At 46.0% G+C, this 16226-nt stretch overlaps 1 non-coding gene and 1 pseudogene across 1 annotated transcript; one reads left to right on the top strand and one right to left on the bottom strand.

The window, feature by feature from the left end:
- The window catches only part of LOC116456764 (S-phase kinase-associated protein 1-like), a 54311-nt pseudogene that overhangs the window by 23572 nt on the left and 14513 nt on the right, over positions 1–16226 (top strand).
- LOC116457149 (U7 small nuclear RNA) lies at positions 8320–8379 on the bottom strand. The gene has a single exon (XR_004244921.1). It is a non-coding gene; the product is annotated as a U7 small nuclear RNA (small nuclear RNA).

Raw genomic sequence — 16226 nt, 5'->3', positions numbered from 1 at the left:
TTCATTCTCAATGAATCCCTGCTTTTGCTTTCCTCGCTTCTCGCTTTGTTTGTGCATTTTGTCCTTTTTTTTGAGATGGTGGAGTCTTGCTCTGTCGCCCAGGCTGGAGTACAGTGGCGCGATCTTGGCTCACTGCAACCCCCACCTCCCGGGTTCAAGCAGTTCTCCTGCCTCAGCCTCCCGAGTAGCTGGGATTACAGGCGCACACCACCACGCTCAGCTAATTTTTGTATTTTTAGTAAGGACTGGGTTTGGGCATGTTGGCCAGGCTGGTCTCAAACCCCTGACTCAGGTGATCCACTCATCTCGGACTCCCAGAGTGCTGGGATTACAGGCGTGAGCCACCACACCCGGCCATTGCCCAATTCTTTGTTTGAGATGCTGAGACCTTCTACTAGTAACAGTATGGGTCCACTCAGGCCTTGCAACTCCAGCTCTCTGGCACCAGATACCAGACCACACTAATCAGGGTCACCAGCCTCCCGTAAGTATTTGCTAGTTGAATGACAGCTTACCACACTCCGTGAAGGGGAAAGATGATTAGCATGTGACTTGTGGGATGGGAGGAAAGTGGTCCTGGATCAGTAAATCCCAACCTTGGCTACACAATGGAATCTTGTAGGGATCTTTAAAAAAGTACTGAAGGCTGTGTTCCAGCCCTAAGGATTTGGTTTTAACTGAAATAGATGTGGCCTGTGCTTTGAGACTTTTTTTTTTTGAGACTTTTTTTTTTTTGAGACAGAGTCTTGCTCTGTCACTCAGGCTGGAGTGCAGTGGCACGATCTTGGCTCACTGTAACCTCCATCTCCCGGATTCAAGCAATTCTCCTGCCTCAGCCTCCCAAGTAGCTGGGACTACAGGCGCCTGCCACCATGCCTGGCTAATTTTTGTATCTTTAGTAGAGACTGGGTTTCACCTTGTTGGTCAGGTTGGTCTTGAACTCCTGACCTCAGGTGATCCACCCATCTTGGCCTCCCAAAGTGCTGGGATTACAGGTATGAGCCACCATGACTGACCGCTTTAAGGCTTTTTTTTTTTCTTTTGAGACGGAGTCTCGCTCTGTCACCCAGGCTGGAGTGCAGTGGAGCGATCTCGGCTCACTGCAAGCTCCGCCTTCCGGGTTCACTCCATTCTCCTGCCTCAGCCTCTCCGAGTAGCTGGGACTACAGGCGTCCGCCACCACGCCCGGCTAATTTTTTGTATTTTTTAGTAGAGACGGGGTTTCACCGTGGTCTTGAACTCCTGACCTCGTGATCCGCCCGCCTCGGCCTCCCAAAGTGCTGGGATTACAAGAGTGAGCCACCGCTCCCGGCCTGCTTTGAGACTTTTTAAAAGTCATGCAGGTGATTCTAATGTGCAGCGGAGGCCAGCAACCTCTTCCTGTCTCCTGCCCCAAATGACACAGTCTTGTCCTCTGAGTGGAGATAGCCTTCTCTTTTTTTTTTTCTTTTTTTTCTTTCTTCCTTTTTTTTTTTTTAGACAGAGTCTCACTCTGTCACCCACCCAGCCTGGAGTGCAATGGCATGATCTCGGCTCACTGCAACCTCTGTCTCCAGGGTTCAAGCGATTCTCCCACCTCAGCCTCCCAAGTAGCTGGGACTACAGGCACGCACCACCATGCCAAGTTAATTTTTTGTATTTTAGTAGAGATGGGGTTTTATCATGTTGCCCAGGCTGATCTCAAACTCCTGAGCTGAGGCAATCTGCCCTCCTAGGCCCTGCCAAAGTGCTAGGATTACAGGTGTGAGCCACTGCACCTGGCCTTTTTTTTTTTTTTTTTTTTTGAGACAGAATCTTGTTCTGTTGCACAGGCTGGAGTGCAGTGGTGCGATCTTGACTCACTGCAACTTCCACCTCCTGGCTTCAAGCAATTTTCCTGCCTCAGTCTCCTGAGTAGCTGGTATTACAAGCGTGTGCCACCACACAACTGTAATCCCAGGTAGAGATGGGGTTTTGCCATGTTGGCCATTCTGGTCTTGAACTCCTGACCTCAAGTGATCTGCCCGCCTTGGCCTCCCAAAGTGTTGGAATTACAGGCATGAGCCACCTCGTCTGGCCAGGAGACAGCCTCTGGCTGCTCAAATGCATCCTCCCAAGCCCTGGAATTCCCTGGGGTTGGCGTATAATCCCTGGGTAGCCTTGCACTGGGAATGCCTGCTGGGATCCCAATCTTCAACTTCATTTAGGGTTGCCACATACAGCCAAAAAAATAAAAGAAGAAGAAGAAGAAAAGGACATCCAATTTAAATTTGAATTGCAGATGAACAATGACAAGTAATTATTTTGGTATAAGTATGCTCCATTGCAATACATGTGGCATTTTCATACTTAAAATCTGTTGTTTGTCTGAAATTCAAATTTAACTGGTTGTGCTATATTTTTATCCAGTAACCCAAATTCTCATTCCCAGCGAGCGACCAGGTCATCTGGCGCGAGGGTATCTGGATGTAGCGTAGGTCACCCAGCTTCATTAGGTGCAGCTGCCAAGAAGAATTGGTTTTCAGGTTCCTTTGTTAAAACTCCCCCAGTTGGACAGACACAACACCCTCCTTGTCTCCTTGGCTACAGAGTCGATTTTCCATGAATACATCTCATGGGAATGAGCAAACCGGTTTCTCCTCTTCCTGGCACCAGACAGTGTACACCAATAACGTAGCCCAGCTAGAATCTGGGAGCCTAGAATTCGAACATGGAAAGATTTTTTTCCTGGTGCCACATAATTTAAGCCAAAAAGCTATACATAACATTTGGTAGAAATGTTACTGCTAGCACATTCTGAGAAGGTTGGTGGTAGGTGATTTTGACTTAGATACGCAGCTGGTGTTCACACTGAACGCACGCAACAAATGTGATCTATTGATAGTAAAAATAGTAGCTGCTGAGTGAGGTCAGCATGATGGCAATCTAAAATGCAGGGGCATAAATTAGTACAAATTGCTGTTCACTCACTAATTCATTCAAAAGTGATTTCTGGCCAGGTGCAGTGGCTCACGCCTGTAATCCCAGCACTTTGGGAGCCGAGGCGGGCAGATCACTTGAGGTCAAGAGTTCGAGACCAACCTGGCCAAAACGGTGAAACCCCGTCTCTACAAAAAATACAAAAATTAGCCCGGTGTGGTGGTGCATATCTGTAATCCCAGCTACTTGGGAGGCTGAGGTGGGAGAATCACTTGAACCCGGGAGGTGAAGGTTGCAGTGAGCTGAAACTGTGCCACTGCACTCCAGCCTGGGTGATAGAGCGAGACTCCATCTCAAAATAAATGAATAAATAAATAAATAAATAAGTGATTTCTTGTCCACCTATTATGTGACAGGCATTGGGCAAAAAAGATGCACCCCTGCCCGCAAATTGTTCCATTCAATCTCTTTAGGAGAGACAGATGAGTGAAGGCAATTATAATGCAACATGATGAGTGCTTTGATGAGGGTAACTACAAGGTGCTATGGGGACCCTTGGAGGGTATTTACCCAGGAGTGAAGGTCAGGAAGGTGTCTCTAGAGGAAGACCTGAAGCATGAGTGCGAACTAGTGCAGTGAAGTAAGTGGGAGGAATGGAGAGAACTCCAGGCAGAGGAAATAGCACATGGCAAAGCAGGGGGAAGAGAAAGAACATGACACCTTCAGGACGCTGCAAGTTGTGGGGTGCGGCTGGAGGGTAAGCGGTTGGGGAGCTGAGCAGGGACCAACGAGGACATTGATGAGCCTGCAGTTTGAAGCAAAGGAAAGCCTCATGGAAGGTGTTTAAGCAGAAGAGTATGAATCAGATTTGTCCTGGCTAGAGTATGGAGGATGAATTGCAAGGGGCAAGGCTAAAGTCAGAAAGACAAGTTGAAGGCTGGTCTAGGCATCCATGGGAGAGACGATGATAGACCTGCCTAGGTAGTGACAAAGGGGTGGAGAGAAGTGCATAAGCTGAAGAGGCATTGTGGAGGTGGGATCTGCGGGACTTGGAGCATTCATAGGATGTGAGGAGTGAGGGAGGGTTAGTGTCTGGACGGCTCCCAGGGTAGGAGACGGATTTGGCAGTGTAGATGACCAGGTTAGGAGATGTGACCCAAGCTGGCACCTGAGCTCCAGGCTTGAAGACCCAACTTACCTCTTCTCTATCCTCATGGACAGCTAACAGGCTCTTCCAATTGGATGTGGCTACAGGGGAGGAAAAAACTTTTTCTTCTACCCTTGGGCAGGCACGGCGGCTCATGCCTGTAATCCCAGTACTGTGGGAGGCTGAGGCAGCCAGATTGTCTGAGCTCAGGAATTGAGACTAGCCTGGGCAACATAGTGAAACCTCATCTCTACTTTTTTATTAAATAACAAAGAAATTTTAAAAAATTTTCTTTTACCCTCTTAGGTCAGTGACAAGGGCTCTGCAAATTAAACAAATGACAGATTAACAGAAAAAAGGCATGTTCGTTTTATCTGATGTTAATATTTTAATTTTTACATGTACATGGGGATCTCATAGAAAAAGAAGTAAAACTCTAAAGAAGCAGTTAGGTCTGAGAGCTTATATAGTAACGAAGAGCGTTACATTTATAGAGAAGTGAAAAGACAAAGGAAAAGGGTGTGGCCTTCTAGGGAAGGTAATTCTGGGAAGGTAAATATATGGGGGAAAGAAGGCCAGGTGAGGTGGCTCACGCCTGTAGTCCCAGCTCTTTGGGAGGCCAAGGCGGGCGGATCACTTGAGGTCAGGAGTTTGAGACCAGCCTGGCCAACATAATAAAACCCTGTCTCAACTGAAAATACAACAATTAGCCGGGCATGGTGGTGCGTGCCTATAATCCCAGCTACTCAGGAGGCTGAGGCAGGAGAATTGCTTGAACCTGGAGGGCAGAGGTTGCAGCGGGCCAAAATCCTGCCACTGCACTCCAGCCTGGGTGACAGAGCGAGACTCTGTCTCAAAAAAACAAAAAAAAGTTGTTTTCTCTTCCTGGATTGGAGAGGGGAGGGGGAAACCTTCACGATAGGAAATGTATGCCCGGCTTTTAGACAGAAAGGAGGGTGGTAGAGAGCTTTTCCTGTGTCTGCTGTTTCTCAACTGCCATCATCTCAAAATAATCTTCATGCCAAAGAGGCATATTTTGGGTGGCATATTTTGGAGAAGTATATTTTGGGGTGGCATATTTTGGAGAAGTATATTTTGGGGTGGCATATTTTGGAGAGGCATATCTGATCCTCTTTATGGCCAATATGGAAGTCTTGGTCTCATCCTTCTCTCTCCCTTCTGGATCCCTCTCTTCTGTCCCTCTTTCCTTTAATTCCAGTTCTGCTCCCATCAATTTGACCTCAGGTGGGTCATTCAAACCCCTGGGCCTTTCTGCATCAGTGAAATGGAGGCACCAGTGAATTCCTGTACCTCATCTTCAAGGAATCTTCCTGTTTTAAAGTTTCAAGACTTGGGCCTTTGAGCAAGCAGAATGTAACAGTTATGAAGGGGGACTTTCAAATCTAACCACCAGGATTTTATCCCAGCTCTACTGATGCTAAGCCTTTAATCTAAAGCAAGTCACATCAACTCTCCAAAGTTTCAGTTCCCAATATAAATTAGGAACAATCATAATACTTTCCAAATACAGTTATTGGGGGGAGATAATTTATTTAGTATAGTGCCTGACACAGAGTAAGCTCCCAATATATGTTAGCTATTAAAATATAATATAGGTAGGCTGGGCATGGTGGCTCGTGCCTGTAGTCCCAGCACTTTGGGAAGCTGAGGTGGGTGGATCATGAGGTCAGGAGATCGAGACCATCCTGGCCAAAATGATGAAACCCCATCTCTACTAAAATACAAAAAATTAGCTGGGCATGATGGTGTGTGCCTGTAGTCCCAGCTACTCAGGAGGCTGAGGCAGAAGAATCGCTGGAACCTGGGAGGCAGAGGTTGCAGTGAGCTGAGATCATGCCTCTGCACTCCAGCCTGGAGACAGAGCAAGACTCTGTCTCAAAAAAAAAAAAAAAAAAAAGAAAAGAAAAAGACAATATAATATAGGTAATGATATCACTATAGCCATTATTGTTATTCATGCACTAGCAAATGTTGTGAGCAGATAAGTGAACATAATAATAGCTAACACTTATTGAGCCCCTGCAATGTGCCAGGATTTTTTCTGCATTTAACATAATTCATTTATTATTTGCACAACTCCTTGAGGAGGGCCTATAATTAGCTCCATTTAATATATCAAGAAAACTGAACACAGTAAAGTTAAGTGACTCGCCCAAGGTGATATAACTAAGAAATGGCAGAGCCAGGCCTTGGAACTCAGGAAGTCTGGCTTTGAGGACCATACCTGCGGTTACTATGTGTCACACGAACCTATCAGAATACACATTTTCAGGCCAGGCACAGTGGCTCATGCCTGTAATCTCAGCACTTTGGGAGGCAGAGGCAGGCTGATCGCCTGAGGTCAGGAGTTTGAGATAAGCCTGGTTAACATGGTGAAACCCCATCTCTACTAAAAATACAAAAATTAGGGCCTGGCATGGTGGCTCACACCTGTAATCCCAGCACTTTGGGAGGCTGAGGCAGGTGGATTGCTTGAGGTCTGGAGTTTGAGATCAGCCTGGCCAACATGGTGTATTGGGGGAACCCACCCCCAATATTTCAATGTAGGTTCTTTCTATTTTCCCTAAGTGTTGGCTGGCTGAGAAATAAAGAGAAAGAGTACAAAGAGAGGAATTTTACAGCTGGACCTCCATGGAGTGACATCACACATCAGTAGGTTTGTGATGCCCACCTGAGCTGCAAAACCAGCCAGTTTTTATTAAGGACTTCCAAAAGGGAGGGGGTGTACAAACAGGGAGTAGGTCACAAAGATCACATGCTTCTGAGGTCAATAAAGATCACAAGGCAAAGGGCAAAGCAAAGATCACAAGGCAAAGGGCGAAATCAAAAACTCCTGATAAGGGTCTATGTTCAGCTGTGCATGTATTGTCTTGATAAACAGGGTTCGAGAGCAGAGAACCAGTCTGACCTCAAATTTACCAGGGCTGGGGTTTCCCGATCCTAGTAAACCTGAGGGTACTGCAGGAGACCAGGGTGTATCTCAGTCCTTATCTCAACTGCATAGGACAGACACTTTCAGAGCAGCCACTTATAGACCTCCCTCCAGGAATGCAATTCTTTTCCTAGGGTCTTAATATTATATTCCTTGCTAGGAAAAGAATTTAGCGATATCTCTCCTACTTGCACATCCATTTATAGGCTCTCTGCAAGAAGAAAAATATGGCTCTTTTTGCCAGACCCCACAGGCAGTCAGACCTTATGGTTGTCTTTCCTTGTTCCGTAAAATCACTGTTATTCTGTTCATTTTCAAGGTGCACTGATTTCATATTGTTCAAACATACATGTTTTACAATCAATTTGTTCAGTTAACGCAATCATCACAGGGTCCTGAGGTGATGTACATCCTCAGCTTATGAAGATAACAGGATTAAGAGATTAAAGTAAGACAGGCGTAAGAAATTATGAGTATTATTAGGGAAGTGATAAATGTCCATGAAATCTTCACAATTTATGTTTCCTCTGCCTCTGCTACAGCCGGTCCCTCCGTTCAGGGTCCCTGACTTCCCGTAACAATGGTGAAATCCTGTCTCTACAAAAATACAAAAATTACCTGGGTGTGGTCGTGGGCCCCTGTAATCCCAGCTACTAGGGAGGCTGAGGCAGGAGAATTTGTTGAACCCAAGAGGTTGCAGCAGGCCGAGATTGAGCTCATTCACTGCATTCAATCCAGCCTGGGTGACTGAGTGAGGCTCCATCTCAAAAAACAAACAAACACACAAACACACAAACAAACAAACACACACACACATTTTCAGCGTTTTATTCTCAGTCTCTGCTCATTCCTTTGCAATGTCCCATGAATCTCCTCATTCAGGAAAATAGACTTAACATCCATGTAGCTTAGATTATTTTTTCCACCAGTAACTCTAAATGGGCCAGGTGCAGTGGCTCACAGCTGTAATCCCAGCACTTTGGGAGGCTGAGGCAGGAGGATTACTTGAACCCAGAGTTCAACACCAATCTGGGCAACATATGAGACTCTGTCTCTACAAAAAATTTAAAAATTAACCCGGCATTGTGGTGCATGTCTATAATCCCAGCTTCTTTGGAGGCTGAGGTGGGAGGATTTCTGGAGCCCAGGAGGTCAAGGGTGTAGTGAGGCTGGGTAACAGAGCAAGACCCTGTCTCAAAAAAAAAAAAAAAGAAAAGAAAACTTTAAGTAACCTAAATCTGTGCTACTCAAATTGTGTTCCATGGTCTATCACTTCTGTAGCAGTAATATGTTTTTGGTTTTTTATTGACTTTTTGGGGGGCAGGGCTTTCTGGCAAATGCCAGAAAGCCTGCTGTATAAATTCCAAAAGAGCTAGCTATAACACCGTTTGTTTGTTTGTTTGTTTCTTTTTTTTTTTTTCTTTTTTTTTGAGATGGAGTCTGTCTCTGTCGCCCAGGCTGGAGTGCAATGGTGTGATCTCGGCTCACTGTAACCTCCACCTCCCGGGTTCAAGCAAATCTCCTGCCTCAGCCTCCTGAGTAGCTGGGACTACAGGCTAGTGCCACCACACCCAGCTAATTTTTGTATTTTTAGTAAAGACAGGGTTTTACCATGTTGGCCAGGCTGGTCTCCAACTCCTGGCCTCAGGTGATCCGCCTGCCTTGGCCTCCCAAAGTGCTGGGATTACAGGCATGAGCCACCACACCCGGGCTGTCAGCCTTTTTTTTTTTTTTTGGTAGTAGTTGTTGTTGTCATTGTTTTGAGACGGAGTCTCACTCTGTCTCCCAGGCTGGAGTGCAGTGGTGCAATCTCGGCTCACTGCAACTTCCACCATCCAGGTTGAAGTGATTCTCCTGCCTCAGCCTCCCAAGTAGATGGGACTACAGGTGTGTGCCACCACATCCGGCTAATTTTTGTACTTTTTGTAGAGATGGGGTTTCACCACACTGGGCAGGCTGGTTTCAAACTCCTGACCTCATGTAATCCACCCACCTCAGCCTCCCAAAAGTGCTGGGATTACAGGTGTGAGCCACCATGCCCATCCTGTTTTTGTTTTTTTGAGACAAGATCTCTTTGTCACTGAAGCTGGAATGCAGTGGCACAATCTCAGCTCACTGCAGACTCAACCTCCTGGGCTCAAGCAGTCCTCCCACTTCAGACCCCCAAGTAGCTGAAACTACAAGCGCGTGCCACCACACCTGGCTAATTTTTTGTATTTTTTTGTAGAGATGGGGTTTCACCACATTGCCCAGGCTGGTCTCAAACTCCTCAGCTCAAGCGATCCGTCTGCCTCAGCCTCCCATAGTGCTTAGGATTACAGGCCTGAGCCACTGTGCCCTGCCAGCAGTAACATGTTAATAGAAACTATGCTGGCCAGGAGTGGTGGCTCATGCCTAGAGTATCAATGCCTTGGAAGGCCGAGTTGGGAGGATCACTTGAGGCCAGGAGTTTGAGACCCAGCCTGGACATCAGAGCAAGACCCTGTCTCTACAAAAAATAATTAAAAATAAAAAAATTATCCGGGCATGGTGATGTGCATTTGTAGTCCTAGCTATTTAGGAAGCTGAGGCAGGAGGATCACTTGAGCCTAAGAGCTTGAAGCTACAGTGAGCTGTCATCAGACCACTGAACTCCAGCCTGGGCAACAAAGAAAGACCCTATCTTAGAAAAAAATGTGCCAGGCGTGATGGCTCATACCTGCAATCCCAGCACTTTGGGAGGCCAAGGCTGGTGGATCACTTGAGGTTAGGAGTTCGAGACCAGCCTGGCCAACATAGAGAAACCCCGTTTCTACTAAAAATACAAAAATTAGCCAGGCATGGTGGTGCACTCCTATAAGCCCAGCTACTTGGGAGGCTGAGGCAGGAGAATCGCCTCCCAGGGAACTCGGGAGACGGAGGTTGCAGCGAGCTGAGATTGCACCATTGCACTCCAGCCTGGGCGACAGAGCCAGACTCCATCTCAAAAAAAAAAAAAAAAAAAAAAAAAAAAGAGAAGTTATGCCCCCAAAGGGTACTGTGGCCACATGAGCTTGGAAAATAGTAGACTATGCAAAGTTTACTTGCTTAGTAAGCTGCAAGACTTCTCAGACATTTTAAAGCACCCAGTGGACACTGTGAATCTCTGGATGGGAAATATAAAAAGCAGTGTTTCTCAAACCCATTGAACCATGGAACCCCCTGCCTACCTTTGTTTTCAACAGAGCATCTCATGGGACTTGTGTTCCCTGGAATATACTTCGGGAAATACTGACCTAGGTGCTAATGTTGAAACAAGCTAATAGAGAGGCTGGAGAAGAAGGGGAACAGGGCAATTATAATATATTTTTAAGTTTTTTGTAGAAGCAGGGTCTCACTATGTTGCCCAAGCTGGTCTGAGACTCCTGGCTCCAAATGATCTTCTGTCCTCAGCCTTCCAAAGTGCTCGGATTACAGACATGAGCCACCATGCCTGGCTGGGCAGGGCAATTAAAATCTCTAGTCTGACAGTAAAAGCCAGAAGTTTGAGTATCATGTCAGAGCAACCGGAAACTTTATCTAACTTAAAGGTCACTGACAATGGCAAACTGGAACATAGATTTTGTTTGACCTCACTGTTTAAAAAAAAAAAAAAAATGCGTGGGGCAGGGAGTGAGGCCGCAGGGAGATTTGTAGAAATGCTTGTGCTCAGGAACACCTCAGACTCCGATTCAATCAACCTGGAGTAGGATTAGATGTGGCCTCTTATGTGACCTTAGGGGACAGCTGGAGCTACGAATCACTGTTCTAAATCCTGGTGATTCAAGGTGTGGCCCATGGCCCACAGTGTTGGCATCACCTAAAAACTCCTTAGAAGTGCAGATTCTGGGCCAGGTGTGGTGGCTCATGCCTGTAATCCCAGCACTTTGAGAGGTTGAGGCGGGTGGATCACCTGAGGTCAGGAGTTCGAGAACAGCATGACCAACATGATGAAACGCCGTCTCTACTAAAAAATATAAAAATTAGCCGGGTGTGGTGGTGAGGGCCTGTAGTCCCAGCTACTCGGGAGGCTGAGGCAGAAGAATTGCTTCAACCTTGAAGGTGGAGGTTGCAGTGTGCTGAAATCTCACCATTGCACTCCAGCCTCGGTGACAGATTGAGACTCCATCCCCCCCCCAAAAAAAGGAAGAGTGAATTTTACCTAAATGTCCAATATCAGAGTATTTGATAACACTGGCCTCACATTTTCACATGGCAATAATTGGCTGCCCTGTTTAGACAAATTTCCTCAATTTGCCACGGTACCCATTGTACTCTATTGTATTATATTATAGTTGGCCCACTTCTGTCACTTATGTTACACGTAAGTGGTTGAGTTTGTGACCCTCGGTCTAACTGCAAATTGTAAACTTCTCAGAAGCTGGAGTAGTGGTCTAGATTCTATAACTACCACTCAGGCATTTATTTTTGTAACTTGTTTCTTTTTTTCTTTTTTTTTTGAGACGGAGTCTCACTCTGTCACCCAGGCTGGAGTGCAGTGGTGCAATCTCGGCTCACTGCAAGCTCCGCCTCCCGGGTTCACGCCATTCTCCTGCCTCAGCCTCTCCGAGTAGCTGGGACTACAGCCGCCCGCCACCACGCCTGGCTAATTTTTTGTATTTTTAGTAGAGACGGGGTTTCACTGTGGTCTCGATCTCCTGACCTCGTGATCTGCCCGCCTCGGCCTCCCAAAGTGCTGGGATTACAAGCGTGAGCCACCGCGCCCGGCTGTTTCTTTTTTTCTGATTATAAAAGTTACTCATGCTGATTCTAGAAAACTTGGAAATACAAAAAAGTATGAAAAATAAAACAGTGACATGCATGGTAACCGCAATTTAGTGATGACTGTTTAACTTCTGTTATTTTTTCCATCTTTTTTTGCATCTAGTTATCTAAATTTTCATCATATTTTGGATCAGACTATATTTGCAGTTTGGTATTTTGCCTTATTTAGAAGACATTCTACCAGCTACTAAGTATGGCTTGTTCTGCCATATTGCAGTAGTTCAGTTTTCAAGAAAACTCATTTGATCAAAAATCACTTACAATGGAACTAGAGAGGTTATAGGCTAGAAAGTTTTAGACTCCCTCAAAAGGGGTATTCTTTTTATGCTGGAATGTCTATCCGAGAGTACTTTTTTTTATAGTTATAAGGGCACAGCTCTAAAAGTTAAACATAATTGCAGAATTCCAACATCATATGGTTTGAAAGTCACTCAAAAAAAAAAAAAAAAAAAAACTAATGTCTAAGTGCATGTGAAAGGCTTGAATAATGTTATTTCATTAGATGAGAGAATTGAGGGTCAGGCATAGTGGCTCATTCCTGTAATCCCAGCACTTTGGGAGACGAAGATGGGCAAATCACTTGAGCTCCGGAGTTTGAGATCAGCCTGGGGAAGACAACAAAACCCTGTCTCTACAAAAAATACAAATGTAACCACAAGCAGTGGCATGTACCTGTTGTCCCAGCTACTTGGGAGGCTGAGGCAAGAGAATTGCTTGGGCCCGGGAGGCAGAGGTTGCTTGTGTCCAGGAGCCAAGATCATGCCACTGCACTCCTGCCGGGGCAACCGGAGTGAAATCCTGTCTCCAAAAAAAAAAAGAGAATTGGAAAAAGCAAATTTTCTAAATCCTATTTAGAATTTAGAATTATAAATTCCTATTCATAATTTTATGTAATAAGTAAATGTAAAGGTTTGTATAACTAACTGATATAATAAAAGTATGGGCCAGGCACGGTGGCTCATGCCTATAATTCCAGCACTTTGGGAGGCCGAGGAAGGCGGATCATTTGAGATCAGGAGTTGGAGACCAGCCTGGCCAACATGGTGAAACCTTGTCTCTACTAAAAATACAAAAATTAGCCAGGCATGGTGGTGGGCGCCTGTAATTCCGGCTACTCAGGAGGCTGAGGCAGAGGAATCACTTGAAGGTGGAGGTGGAGGCTGCTGTGCCGAGATTGCGCCACTGCACTCCAGCCTGGGCAATAGAGTGAGACACCTTCTCAAAAAAAAAGAAAGAAAAGTATGAACAAACATTTGACTATTTCATCTATATGCCTAAAAGTTCATTTATTTTAATTAATTAATTAGTTAGTTTATTTATATTTGAGATGGAGTCTCACTCCGTCACCCAGGCTGGAGGGCAGTGGCGTGATCTAGGCTCACCACAACCTCCACCTCCCCGGTTCAAGCGATTCTCTGCCTCAGTCTCCCCAGTAGCTGGGATTACAGGTGCCCACCACCACGCCCAGCTAATTTTTGTATTTTTAGTGGAGACAGGGTTTCACCATCTTGGCCAGGCTGTTCTTGAACTCCTGACCTCATGATCCACCCACCTCGGCCTCCCAAAGTGCCGGGATTACAGGCATGAGCCACCACGCCCAGCCTTATCTATTATTATTTTAGAAATGGGGTCTTACTCTGTTGTCCAGGGTGGAGTGCAGTGCCTTCCTCATAGCTCACTGCAGCCTGGAACTCGTGGGCTCAACTGATCCTCCCCCCTCAGCCTCCCTCGTGGGTGTGACTACAGGTGCAGGCCACCACTACTGGTTTTTATCTTTTATTTGTAGAGATGGGATCTTGCTATGTTGCCCAGGCTGGTCTCAATCTCCTAGCCTCAAGGGAGTCTCCCGCCTTGACCTCCCAAAGTGCTGGAATTACCGTTTAATTTTTTTGTAAATTAAATTAAATTTTACTTTTCAGACAGATCTAGCTCTGTGCCTCAGGCTGGAGTGCAGTTGTACAAAATTACAGCTCATTGCAACCTCAACCACCTGGGTTCAAGCTAGCTTCCTGCCTCAGCCTCCCAAGTAGGTGGGAGTCCAAACACATGCCATCATGCACAGCTAATTTTTCATTTTTTTTCTAGAGACAGGGATCTCACTATGTTGCCCAGGCTGGTCTTGAACTCCCAGGCTCAGAACTCCCAGGCTCAAGTGATCCCTCCACCTCAGCCTCCCAAAAGTTAGAGGTGTGAGCCACCACACCTGGCTCAAAACCTTTTTCATGAAGAAAAACACTGGAGATATTAGGAACATAAGTAGTCATTGTATTTAGTTTTTTTTGTTTTTTTTTGTTTTTTTTTTTGACAGAGTCTCAGTCTGTCACCCACGCTGGAGTGCAATGGTGTGATCTCGGCTCACTGCAACATCTGCCTCCTGGGTTCAAGTGATTCTCATGCCTCAGCCTCCCAGGTAGCTGAGATTACAGGTGAGCACTGCAATGCCTGGCTAATTTTCATATTTTTAGCAGAGATGGGGTTTCACCATGTTGCCCAGACTGGTCTCAAACTCCTGGCCTCAAGCAGTCCGCCCGCCTCAGCCTCCCAAAGCGCTGGGATTATGGATGTGAGCCCCCGTGCCTGGCCTCGTATTTGGCACTTAATTTCGAATCATAGCATTCTAAAAGTGAGAGGGCTTTGGATGCCATCCCTGTAACTCTCTCCTTGAAATTGAAATCCCCTCTACAAATCACAGTAAGTTATTGTCCATTCTCCACCTGAAGTTCTCCTGCGATGGGAAACCCACTGCCCCAGAGGAGCAGTCCAGAGCTTCCTGACTAAACAGTTCTTCCTGGCTGGGTGTGGTGGCTCACGCCTGTAATCCCAACACTTTGGGAGGCTGAGGCGGGTGGATCACCTGAGGTCAGGAGTTTGAGACCAGCCTGGACAACATGGCGAAACCCTGTCTCTACTAAAAATACAAAAATTAGCCAGCCGTGGTGGCACAAGCCTGTAATCCCAGCTACTTGGGAGGCTGAGGCAGGAGAATCACTTGAATCCAGGAGGCAGAGGTTGCCGTGAGCCGAGATCATACCATTGTACTCCTACCTGGGCGACAACAGTGAGACTCCATCTCAAAAAAAAAAAGTTCTTCCTCACATTGAAGCAGCTGACTTCCACCTGGTTGCCCAATTCTGCTCTCCAACTCTGATTCTTGTCCATATGACAGGCTCTTCACTATTTCAAGAAAGTGATGACATTGCCAAGCAATCTTTTTTAAGCTAAGCATCTCTAATTTTTTCATGTTTCTGATATGTCATCGTTTCCAGATGTTTTCAGAAATTCAGAATGATTTTAGGATTACATGAAATTAAAAAGGAGTTAGATGAAAATAGCTCTGGATCTGAACAAGGAAAGGAAAGGAATCTTGCTCATAGTAGGAATAATTCATGTCATCTCAATTAATGCTCACAGCTGCACACTAAGGCCGACTGTTGGTGAAGTCTTACTGTCCTGCAAATGACAGAAAACCTAACTCAACCTGGCTTAAGCAAAACAAATAAATACACTAATGAGGAGCTAAAAAGTCCCACAGTTGATCTCAGCCTTCAGTATAACTTGAGCACAGGGCCGGGCGCGATGGCTCAAGCCTGTGATCCCAGTACTTTGGGAGGCCGAGGCAGGCAGATCACGAGGTCAGGAGATCGAGACCATCCTGGCTAACATGGTGAAACCCCATCTCTACTAAAAATACAAAAAATTAGCCGGGTGTGGTGGTGGGGGCCTGTGGTCCCAGCTACTCAGGAGGCTGAGGCAGGAGAATGGCGTGAACCTGGGAGGCGGAGCTTGCAGTGAGCCGAGATGGTGCCACTGCACTCCAGCCTGGGCGACAGAGCGAGACTCCGTCTCAAAAAAAAAAAAAACAACTTGAGCAGGAACTTGTAGGGACCAAAGGAAATTTCCTCTTCACCCTTTGAAGATTTGCAGAAAAAAAAGAATGAACTCACAAAAGACAGATTAATTGGAGAAAAGGGATACAAATCTTTTTTTTAAATTAATTAATTAATTTTTTTTTGAGCCAGAGTTTCCACTCTCTCACCTAGGCTGGAGTCCAGTGGTGCGATCTTGGCTCACTGCAACTTCTGCCTCCTGGGTTCAAGTGATTCTTCTGCCTCAGCCCCCAAGTAGCTGAGATTACAGGCACATGCCACCACACCCGGCTAATTTTTATATTTTTAGTAGAGATGAGGTTTCACCATGTTGGCAAGGCTGGGCTCAAGCTCCTAGCCTCAAGTGATCTGCCCGCCTCGGCCTCCCAATGTGTTGGGATTACAGGCGTGAGCCACGGCTCCCGGCCACAAATCTTAATATGTATTCGGGGAGAAACGGAGAGTGATTACCCAACTGCACAGTGGTTCAGAAGTTTATATACCATCCTGGTAAAATAGCTTATGGGAGGACTGGAAAAGAGGAAATCTATTGAGGGGATTACTAGGAAGAACGAGTGGA

The sequence above is a fragment of the Hylobates moloch genome, unplaced genomic scaffold (genome assembly GCF_009828535.3).
Source record: "Hylobates moloch isolate HMO894 unplaced genomic scaffold, HMol_V3 SCAFFOLD_17, whole genome shotgun sequence".
In the NCBI taxonomy this organism is placed as follows: domain Eukaryota; kingdom Metazoa; phylum Chordata; class Mammalia; order Primates; family Hylobatidae; genus Hylobates; species Hylobates moloch.
This window is presented reverse-complemented; position numbering and strand designations above follow the sequence as displayed.